Source organism: Helianthus annuus, chromosome 7, assembly GCF_002127325.2.
Source record: "Helianthus annuus cultivar XRQ/B chromosome 7, HanXRQr2.0-SUNRISE, whole genome shotgun sequence".
Taxonomy (NCBI): domain Eukaryota; kingdom Viridiplantae; phylum Streptophyta; class Magnoliopsida; order Asterales; family Asteraceae; genus Helianthus; species Helianthus annuus.
In genome coordinates this window covers 113,897,905-113,909,992 of record NC_035439.2, presented here as the reverse complement: position 1 = coordinate 113,909,992, position 12,088 = coordinate 113,897,905, and the positions used below count along the sequence as shown (strand labels likewise).

Here is a 12,088-nt window from a genome sequence, read left to right as displayed (position 1 = left end):
TTGTGAGCAAAGAAAAGTGCCAGGAAGCACTACCAGCTTAGAAAAGTGGCTCAGTGTAAATAAATAAAAGAAACATATTTTGAAAATAAAGATTTCCCGGAGAAATCGCATTATTGTAAATTATGGGATTTTATCCCTCATTTATAAAACGGGCAGTTTGAATTATTAAAAGATCCTGTTTTAAAAAAGACTTCCGCTGTCTCCTAAAATTTAAATACCGCAGGATTTCTGTCACGCGGCTCCTGAAACGGGTCAAACCGGGTCGGGGGCCGTGACAGAAATAAGGTGGTATCAAAGCCACTTCTCAAGCCACTGATTTAAGCCAATTAAGTATTTAGAAAATACTTAATTTCCATTAATTGCTATTTTGTGATTATTTGTTTATTTATCTGATTAATTATGTACAGTATGAGCAGATCTTTATATGCTAGTCAATGTAGCAAGTAATGCAAATTCTTAAATAATTTGATTCAAGTATTAGTACCTTTATTATCTACAGTCTAGAAGTCTTATCAAGAATATCATAAAATTTACAAATAAAACCTTGTGTGATGTAAATTTCAGTTATTTTTATAGTACCCAGTAGGAACTAATATTTAAAAAGTTTTCTATAAATTTTATGAATTCTGACTATGTCTATTTTGCTAAACAGCATGAGTAACTTGTCTGAGGCCCTTCAGAATTTAAATCTCTATCCAGTAAGAGTAGAGGTCTCCAGAGATTTCAATAGATATATACCAAACATAGAGGAACCTATAGAATTCGATGCTTTACCTCTCGAGAAACCCAAGCCCAAGGAAATAGAAATTGGGGAAAGTTCTAGGCAAATTGAAAAGTTACCATCTCAGGAAGAGTTAGATTTTATAATGGCAAGCTATAATACTATTAAGTCTGTTAAAGAAAATATTTTTGAAACACAACTACCAATAAACTTAGAACCAGCTATTCCAAACCCTTCAATCCACTCGCAAATAGACGAATGGTTGATTAACGAAATACAGTTACAAAACCATCCCTATAAGCTTTTTCCTCAGTTCAATTCAAAAGCTTTACCAAATCCACCAAATAAGTAACGAGAATACAGCTAAACTTCGCCTTGGTGAAGAACTAATGGACAATGGAAATAGGATCCAAGAGATTGGGGGACAGATCTCCTGGAAATACGATGAGAGGAAACACCATTACTAGAATATCATCCACAGGATAGGGGATCTATGGAACTGTGCTTGTATAATAGTAATAAAAAAAATCAACCTATAAAATCATTACAAGGTAAAAGTGTGTATTGATGTCTCCTATAAAATATAAAAATAGGAATCAAAAAATCGATAATTTGGTTATATGTATATTGTGAAATTTATATGATGATTTTAGGTATAATTGTTGATACTAATAAATTATATATTTATATATATACATTAATTATCAGATGGAAAACGCGAATAATGAACCAGTTAATGATTCTGAGCAACAACCGGGGGATCAATATATGACTAGGCAGGATATAGAAAATATCGTTGCTCAAGGGATAGCCAACGCTATTCCAGCAATCGTTGCTGCTGTTAAAAATCCAATAGAACCACAACAACTTGTTCCTAGCAAACGTATTTCTGAAGATAACTTCAGTAATAGCGTAAACGGAGGCAATGATCATGTTAATCATGATAATGAACCACAACAAGCGCCGCTCCCTAAGAAAATGAAAGTTGCAACGCTTGGTTGCACTTACAAGGAATTTCTTGCTTGTAAACCATCTGAGTTTACAGGCAATGAAGGAGCGACTGCGGCACTACGTTGGTTAGAGAAAACTGAGGCAGTAATTGCCATAAGTAAATGTGCTCAGGATGATCAGGTCATGTACGCGTCAAATCTTTTCAAAGAAGGGGCGCTAGAATGGTGGAATACGGTGTTACAATCAAAAGGAAGAAGGATGGCGTATGCTATGAACTGGGAAGAATTTAAGAGCTTGGTAGAAAGAAAATTCTGTCCCGAATATGAAAAGGAACAAATGACAAACAAGTTTCTAACCCACCGGATGGTGGATGTAGATTGTCGAAAGTATACTACGACATTCTTCGAGTATGCTCGAGTAGTACCAACCCTGGCTTCGCCAGAGCCGGTACTTATAACCGTCTCAAAACAGCGTACCAAGAGAAGATTGTTCCATTGCTCAAAGAAGAGTTCAATTACACTAATCTTATAATGTATTAGATTGTACGGATGAAATTGGTTGTAGGGTTAGGGTTTATGATAGTTTGAGTGATGTGTAAGGTGCTAGATGTTGAATCTGTAATGTATTTGATTTTATTGGTGATTTGATTGTATGAATTTGGGGGAATGTTGGTGCTAGCTGTGTGTTCTTAGTTTTGTTAGGAACTAGTGTTGGTGTGGAAGATAAGTGTTAGGTTTGATTTACTTGACTAGATGAGCTTAAATCTGAATTGTTGTTATGATAATTTAGAAGAAATTTCAGATTGTTTATTACTGAAATTTGAAGTGAGTAATGTGTTAGTGTGAATAAAAGTTCCTTTAAATTTACATGTGTTGAATTTTGATGACAAACTTAGAACATCACTATGTGTAGAAAGATTACCTATAGAAAGATAATGTAGATAAGGAGTTAGAATAAATTGATTATTGTTAAAATTGTAGGATTCTCTTATAATATCTCAGATTAACATGTTTTAGAGAAAGTTGGCGTCTTTGTCTGTGTCAATGGATGGATCTTTTTGTGATCAAATAATCAAGCTTATGCAGGATGGGCACTCGCGTTTCCAGCTCTAATTATTTCACCCCAGCTTTGGTTATTGATCTGATATAGTCAAGTTTCTTATCTTGGTTATGTGTGTGTCATTAGTGAGGGACTAGCTTTTCGAATTGTTGTACTTGGTACTTAATCGTTAGATAACCAAAGTACTTAAGCAAATGCATCAAAGAACACTGCAACTCGCAAAATAGAGATCATCACTTTTGGTACAGTGATGATTGGAAGATGGCTCACAATGAGGGTGGTATGGTGATGACAGAGTTGAAGGTGATCAAACTGCTGAGGGTTAACGGTGGATGGTGGTGTGCGATCGCTTGCATTAATGGTGGCCATTGGACGCCGTGCTCCACCATCAACACCGGAGATGAGTGGTCGGAGAAGATGACCGGTGTTGATGGAAGTTGCTACGGAGGATGTTAAGATTGCTTAATTTATTATGATAAACATGTGCAAGATTGCTTAATTAGTGACAAAACACTGAAAAATGGTTGAGGGTGGTGGCTGGATGTGGCAGTAGTGGTTGTGGTGGTGAATGGCGGTGGCAGTGGTGGCAGGGGGTAATATCACAGAGTGCACAAAACACAGGGGGTAATATGAAAAGGGCATTATAGTCATTTCAAGTTATAGTCAACAGATTAGTCAACAAATTTGAGGTCGGGGGTAAGGTTGCAACATAACAGTGAACAGTGGGGGGTAAAATTGCAATTATTTCCTTAGGGGGGGTAGACATGCCAATGACCCCTAACCTCAGGGGGGTAAAATTGCAGTTTACTCTAATAAATTAGAACCCAAGTAAACATAATACCCTGAAGTAGAGCGTCGAGTATCAGGGCAACCAGCCCAATCAGCATCAGTGTATGCGCGTAATGAGAGATCACGGAAGGTACCCAAAGTGAGACCAAACGAGGTAGTGCCTTGTAGATATCGAATAATGCGTTTAAGAGAATTTCAATGATCAATCGGAGGGGAATGCATATGCATACATACTTGCTGAACTGCATAACTAATATCTGGTCTGGTGAATGTAAGATACTGAAGTGCACCAGCTAGACTACGATATAACGTAGGGTCTTCGAATAGGTCACTTGAAGAGGCACTAAGTTTAGATTTTGTGTCCACGGGAGTAGAAACGACTTGCAGGATGACATACCGGCCCGATCAATAATGTCTAATGCATATGATTGCTGTGACAAGAACATAGTATCGTGCTGTCGTGTTACAGTAATCCCCAAAAAATGACTCAATGGTCCAAGATCTTTCATGTCAAATTCGGCGGCCAATTGATGTATAAGTGTAGCTCGTAGAGTATCATTGGATGTTGTAAGAATAATATCATCAACATAAATAAGTAATAAGCCATGTCAGAACCCTGATGATATATAAATAACGAGTTGTCACACTTACTCTGCTGAAAACCAATGGACAAGACAAAATCCGTAACTGCTGGTACCATGCCCGGGGTACCTGTTTTAATCCGTATAATGATCTCTTTAATAAACAAACGTGATCCGGATACTGGCGATGACGAAACCCCATGGGTTGATACATATAAACTATTTCGCTAATATTTCCATGTAGGAAGGCATTGGTGACATCCAACTGATCGAGACATTTATGAGAATTTTGTTAGTGGCAAGATCAAGACATTTATATCCTCGATGATTAGGGGGTATCCAAGAAAAACACAAGGCATGGACCTGTGTTCAAGTTTACTAATAGTGGTGTGAGGAATTAGAGGATAACATAGGCAATCAAAAACACGAAGATGAGTATATGTGGGTTGGGTGAGGTAGAGGGATTGGGTAGGGGACCGGTAGTTTAGAAGTTTGCTAGGAAGGATATTAAGAAGATAAATGGCAACTTCGAGAGGATGATGCCAATAAATGTTAGGCATAGAGGATTGAGCTAGAAGAGTTCGAATAATGTTATTAATTGTGCGAATTTTTCGTTCGGCTTTACCATTTTGTGACGATGTATGTGGGCAAGAAAATCGGAATTTCATGCCATTAGAATGACAAAATTGGTTAAATTGAGCGTTTACATATTCTTTTCCATTATCGCATTGAAATTGTTTAATGTTACGCTCAAATTGGGTGGTAATGTAGTTAGCAAAGTTTTTAAAAGTGGAGAAGGTTTGTGATTTCTGACTAAGGGGAAAAGTCCATCAAAAAATGGTAAAGTCATCTAAAGATAGAATGTAATAACGGTGCCCACCACTACTAAGTATCGGTGAGGTCCATAAATCACTATGTATGATATCAAAAGGTAAAGAAGTGAAATTGACAGAATCAATAAACGGAAGACGAACATGTTTACCAAAAACACACGATTAACATAATTTGGTTTTTGCCTTATTACAATCAATAAAACTGGAATTTTTAAGAGAATGCAATAAATTTGAGCCAGGGTGGCCAAGGCGTTGATGCCAAAGATCTTGAGACACAGTGGTAAAGGTAGATGGTGAGGTGACCTTGGACACTTGAGTGGGATCCAATGTGTACAGGTCACCAGAACTATTGCATCGTAGGATAGGATTCCTGGTCTTGAGATCCTTCACAATAAAACCAAAGGGGTCAAATTCTATAGACACATGATTATCTTTAGTAAAACGACAGACCGAAAGAAGGTTTTTAATTAAAGATGGGGCATAAAGGACATTATTTAATTTGAAGGGTGGGAAGGGTGGTGGTAAGGTTTGGTTTCCTTGTCCAATAACGGGTATGGTTTTGCCATTACCGACGACAATATTACGAGACATGCAATTATTAAATAAAGACGGAAAATTAGTAGAGGTCATATGATCTGACGCACCTGTGTCCATGGTCCAATTTGGATCGTGCTGATTAAGTGCCATGTGATAAAGAGCTTGGGTCAGGTCCGTTGGTGTGTAGCCATCTGTAGAGGAGACTTGACTAACGGCATAATTTTGGGCTGACCGAGGGCCCAAAACACCTGGGCCAGCGCTGTTCGGTTTGGGAGCAGATGGGTAGGGGCATGGAGGCACCATCCATTGGGCCCAAGAATGTTGCTGTGGAGTGGCCCAATGTTGTAAGTGTTGTTGACCGACCCAATTAGGAGGGAAAGATGGATAAGATGGGTACTGTGGAAGATGCGCTCCATTGGAGCCTGATGTAGTCCAGCCACCACGTCCATATTGAGTACCCGAGGAGTTCCAGCCGCCACATCCACGGAAAGCACTTCTGCCCCTGCCGCAACCTCTGCCACGGCCGCGTCCTCTGCCACGGCCGCGTCCTCTGCCACGTTCCGAATCAGACCTGGTTTCCGAGGTTCGAGTGTCTGGTGCCCTGAAGGAGGAGCCGTGATCGGAGGTTGCCGTTAGGGCTGTTCCGGCGAGATTAGCGGCTTGCTTTGCTTGATTTATCTTCCTTGTTTCTGCCGTACACAATTGAGATCGGGTTTCATAAAAAGTAGGCAATGGTTTCGTTTGTTGAATGATAAGGGCGACACTCTCGTATTGTTCAGTGAGCCCAGTTAGGAGTTAGGATCTGTAGGACAAGCTGTTCATCGGTGATCGGAGAGCCGATATTCATAAGCTGATCGTAAATGACTTTCATAGCTTGACAGTAGGCGGTCATGGTTGAGAACTGATCCAGGCAGGTGCTGGCAAACCGGTTGTTTAAGTCGATTGTGCGAGAAGCTTTATTGTCTTGAAACAGATTCGCGAGTGCGGTCCAGGCATCATGGGCAGTGATATTGGGTTTTAGAATGGTGTTGAGAAGATCAGAGGAAATTGTACCGTAAATCCATTGTAGAACAATCGAATCCAACCGTTCCCAAGTTTCAGCCGACGGTTATTCTTTGTCTTTTTCTTTGTCTGATGATGATGTAGCAGGAGTGACCTGAGGCAGAAGGTGATCATAGACCTGAAAAGATTTGCATTGAATTTTGAACAATTCCGACCACGTTGTGTAATGGCCGGTTTCATTATCGAGCGTGACTGGTATGAGGGTACGAATGTTAGACACAGTGACTGCGGGGTGAAGTTGAGATGCCATAGATGTGAAATCGGCTGATGTTATGAACCGAGAAGAGGGGTGGGAAATCGGCTGATGTTATGAGCCGAGAAGAAGGAGAAAAAAATATGGTCAGAGGATCGACTAATGCTCTGATACCATAAAGGTTTAGAAAATTCGATGATCTCTTCATTGATAAAATACCCTATAAGGCTATAGGGTGTGGTCATGACCCTCATGACCCTTCATGTTAGTGCCATGTAACTTATCTTTAATCCACCATCCAAAACCACTACCCTACGGGTATGGTCATGACCCAAACCATTAGCCCCTTATTTATTATCTTTGTCTAAAAAAAGGAAATGATTTGTTGAAAAATGGAAAGGAGGACCATGGTTGCCATGGTTTAATCTATGCAAACCATGGTGGATCAATCAAGGGGGTGGTGTAGCTTTCCATTCATGTTCCTAGGTGGAAAATCATGTCCCAACCATGATCCCCACACCCTATAGCCTAAATACAAAAGGCTCTCCTCTAATTTTGGTAGGAGATAACCTTAACTTAATGTACAAGATAACTTAATGAACAAGATAGGGATCTATTCTAAATATACAAAAATCATTCTAATCTATTACTTCTGATTACATGAATATGCACTTAGGAGTATAGGATTGTGAAGTTCATGCTTCATCTTACTTGAAAAATGTTGCAAAACGGTCTTCAATGTTGCTCGTTAAGTTAAAAAGAAAACAAACTGAAGTTTCAAATCAACTGAAATACAAAACAAAATATCAAATTTGAACAAGCCGTATGGCTAAGGCTATGGGGTGTGGGATAAAACCACTAGGGGCTTTATCACGCCATGTCAGATCCACGTCAACCAGAGGGCTTTATCACGCCTTCCCTTAATTTGGAGGGTGTTGGATAAAGCCCCCTCAATGCCTATAGCGCCCCCTTATCTTGACCCCTTCCCTTTAACAATTCTCGATCAACTCCGTTAACACAGTGGCGAGACTCCCATGGCGCCCCGACTTAATTCTGGCGGTGTGGGGAGGTGTTGAGGTGGCAGCGGTGGCGCCTCCACACCCTCCGGCCTAAATGTACTCTCTTGAGTCAAGTCAACACACTTTTCTAAGAATATGGCTGGATGTAAAAAAGATGAGCTTATACTTTTTTTCAGTTGACTTGACCCAACCATATATTATTGTTAAAAAACACAACCTTCAATATCGTTTCCAGATATTATTCTTTTTTGCTCCAAAAAATACAATTAATGAATGAAAAGTATTATAATTTATATCAATGGGGTTGCCTAACAACCAGGTGGTAAATCACTATTTACCACATCAAGTGTGACTCATTATTTTTAAAAAGAAAACAACTACAGACCCTACTAAGAACCTTGAAAACACACTAACAATCCTTCAGTTAATCTTGTAATCTTGTTTCAACAATAAACTCTACAGACTATATGTTGTCATAGAATATTTCGAATCAGAATAGACAACTTTTTACTGTGCAAAGCATCCTAAGTAACGTTTTAACATGTTGTACCTCCAACATTTACTTTTTCACTCAATGTCGCTGTGGCAGTAAGTTTCTAACCAAAACATATACTTCATACTATTTATTTACTTTTTCACTGAATGTCACTGTGGCAGTAAGTTTCTAACGAAAACATATACTTGATACTATTTATTATTTACGTCTTTCTTGTTTACTCTTTTTTCTTCTCAACACCTTTCATTGAGGACAACTTTTTGTACTTCAAAATGAAGAAGATAACAGGCACACAGAATTTGACTCCAATGGTTACTGGGTTGTTAGGCTGGTAAAAAGGTAACATAAGCAACAACTTCTCCCAATCAATCATCTCAAACAATTTCTCAATGTCTTCGACCAAACTCTCTTTCAGAACCTCTTCTATAAACCATTGGTTTTTCTCAGAAAGCTGATAAACTTGATCCTTTCCCCACTCTATAAAATTCTTTTGGGATGCCTAAAAAGAAAACGGAATTATTATGACTAATATAGATCAATTAAACAAAAAATGTTAAAAACACATTACCTTCGCGGTTGGTAACTCTGCAATCAAGATAGGACATTTTTCACAAAGGTCGGTTGACGAACAAGAGTTATCACCAGTCAAAACAGGGCATTTTTTCACGGAGACCAGCCAACAGGCAAGAGGTTTCATTAGCAACCATGTCATTACCAGCTATCTCCGGCTTAAAAGTAAGCTCATTTTGTTCCACAGAGACCGTGTAGCCAGTTATGGATGGTTTCAACAGCAAGACTTTTTTGAAGCTGTAAATAAACTCATAATCAAACAATGCATTCGAAGTACCAAACAACCTCATAATCAAACAATGATTTTGAATCTACTAACCTAGGTGTATCAGATCCTTCATTTGGGAGAGCCGACGCTTTCAGTTGGATTCGGCTTGAAGAACCACCACATCTGAAAATACCAAAATCAGAGAGAGGAAAAGTTAAGGACACAACATCATGATCAAATCAAACAATTTTAAATCAATTCAGCACCCACTAGCAGAATCAGATCACTCGATAGAAAGAACAAGTACTCAAAAGAACATATTAAAAAGCTATAAAATTTGTTCAACACTTACAAACTAGACATCTTAATAACATCAAACCGTTATAAATCTGATAGAGCATAAAACTTACTACATTAATCAAGGAAATGAAGAAAGTAATCACAACCACAATAGCATAGAGATTCAAATTTGACGATACCAACTAAATAAATCACAATCAACTTAGTGAGAGCTGATGGAATCAAGTCAGACAGATACAAATCAGTTATAGAGCACCAAATTTAGCTAAAATTACCAACTAAATCAAGCAAAGCAAATGAATAAAGTATTAGAACTATTGATGTATAAGTCGCACACAATTTCATTTAAGACACCGACGGACCTTGAGCCCCCCAACTATCAGTTATGCAACGAAAAGCATAAAAATCCTCTTCTTCCGATTTTCTGGAATAGTCATTGGAAATCACCATAACAGAAAAAACAATTTTATATTACATAGTAAACAATTTGAAAATTACCTTGAACATTGTTAATGATCGGCCAAATACGAAACCCAGATCTGTCGAGATCTCGGCAACGGTACAGAGCATCTGGTGCATCTTCAATTTTTAGATCGATTGAGAATCCATTTAGGTTAGTTTTCTATTTGGTGCCTCCCACTCTTTCAGTTCAGGGGAAACAAAGAGACGCTTGTTTTGAATGATTGTGGATATAGTTTTTGAACCCTTAAATCCCAATTTAAGGGGAGATGCTTCCATGGCAACGTTGAATTGGACATTGAATAAGAGGTTTTGTGATGGGAACCACGGAAGAGTCAAAAAGGGTAAAGGTGGAATAACATTAAAATTGTATAGATAAATTTACTATCTTACCCTTAGAGTGTCTTAAAATATTGGTGTATTTCCTATTCTATCCTTCTTAACTGTGTTGCAATCCTTTGTACTTATTGCTTAAAAGTTGTATACGATGTAAAATTACAATTCTGTACGTTACATTTCCTTTATATAGTATTATAGATTTAATTACCGTTTATCTTTGTAGTAGCATTCAACCACTCATAGACCATATTTTTCCATATTAATAGCTTGATTTGCCATCACCACTTTGGTGGGGTGGTAGAGGCTTTGCGCCTCTTGGGGAGAGACCAGGGTTCAAATCCTGGCATGGGGTAGAATTGATGTAATTTAGGAGGAGTGTTTATGTAATGTTTGCCGTTCAAAAAAAAAAAAAGCTTGATTTATTTGCCACATTGATATACTATTAAATAAGTTATGTGAAAATTTTGATACTAACAAGTCTCAGCTTGCATTTAACTAAACATAAGAAAGTTCAAAACTGTACATCCATGGATGTGCAACAAATTAATATGCAGGTTTGGTTTAAAAAAGGAGTCCCGCATCGACCTTGAATTAATATATGAAAAGGTTGGATTAGCTATAAAAGAAGAGGCAGGATTGGATTAAAACTTTGTCCCACCTCGCTATTAGAAACAAGAATATAGAGGGGAGACTATCTATAAACGAAGAACCCCTTAAGTTAAAAATTACTAGTCCAAGTTGACCCTTTTGGCTATTTAAACCTTTTATACCCATAGGCCATTTTAGTTGGGTGGTCAATTGGTTTAAATTAAAAAAAAATACAATTTTTGCGAGCTAGCTTAACGAGCTTCGAGCTGGCTCGAGATTTCTTCGATCCAAGCTCGAGCCTATACATTCAGCTCGTTTGATTTTTTCCAAGCCAAGTTGGCTCGGCTCATTTCTGTTCGAGCCCGAGCTCAAGCCTTGGCTCACTCGGTTCGGCTCGGCTCGTTTACACCCCTATTGAACACAAGTAAAAGGCTTTGTATCCCATTACATAAGAGGATTTTACAAAGATGTGGATCGTTTATATGTTACTAGGATGTCTCAAATGAGACCCAAAATCATCTATTTATATGACGTAGATTTGATCTAAATGGTTCTTATATAAAATCTACCAACTAGTTGTTAGATAATTCTGTGTAAATATATAGATATTTGTTGTTGTTGTTGTATGCCGATTCTAGAGTGTTATACGGCTTCACTTTATGGGATATTTTGACCGGCCCGTTCTAGGGATTTCTAGGCCCTTCTTGACATTTCTATGGCCTCCAAGATGGTTGGAATTTTTTGGGTTGTTACGGAGTCTTCTAGACAATTGTGAAGGCGACTAGATGGTCTCGGAAAGCTCTAGAATCCGAGAAAAGTGAGTTGAATTTTTTTCGTGTGTGACATTTGTCTATGTTACTTCATAAGTGGGCTGTAAATCAATATTTGGAGTCCATCCGGCTCTTTCTCACATGAACATGATTAATTCCTTGGCTTTTGTTGACTCGTCGAGCCCAAAGATTTATACCATGAACATGCTACTAGAATGATAAGTTTGATTTATCTAGTAGGATTAAGATTAGTTTTAATGTTTATCTAATTATTTGAATGTGTAGAAGATAGAAGTATGAGTTTGAGTAGGGTTAGGAAGTTATTTAATATATATAGATAGTTAGGGTTCATGTACTTTGTAGAGTAAGTTTTTATGATAAACGAAGAGTTGATCTTAGTTGAGATCAATATTTTGTGTTCGTTTTCTTGGGCCCGATTGCCAACACCTTCGACCCATATACTCATGAATGGTTCATTTAAGATTTTTTAGATCCTTAACGGGCCAAATAGTGTTTTGCGATAATAATGCGAACCAACGCTATGCCACGAGTGGTATTATTACTTTTCTTGTTTAAGAAACAATTCATACCCTTGCCACTTTTAAGTAAATGT

General features: G+C 38.1%; 1 long non-coding RNA gene across 1 annotated transcript; it reads right to left on the bottom strand.

Moving 5' to 3' along the window:
- Positions 1-8,164: 8,164 nt before the first annotated feature.
- Positions 8,165-11,182, bottom strand: LOC110866742. Its single transcript, XR_002551432.1, has 4 exons — positions 9,818-11,182; positions 9,131-9,202; positions 8,810-9,048; positions 8,165-8,740 (listed from the first exon to the last, which is right to left on the bottom strand). It is a non-coding gene; the product is annotated as an uncharacterized LOC110866742 (long non-coding RNA).
- Between the last annotated feature and the right edge of the window lie 906 nt (positions 11,183-12,088).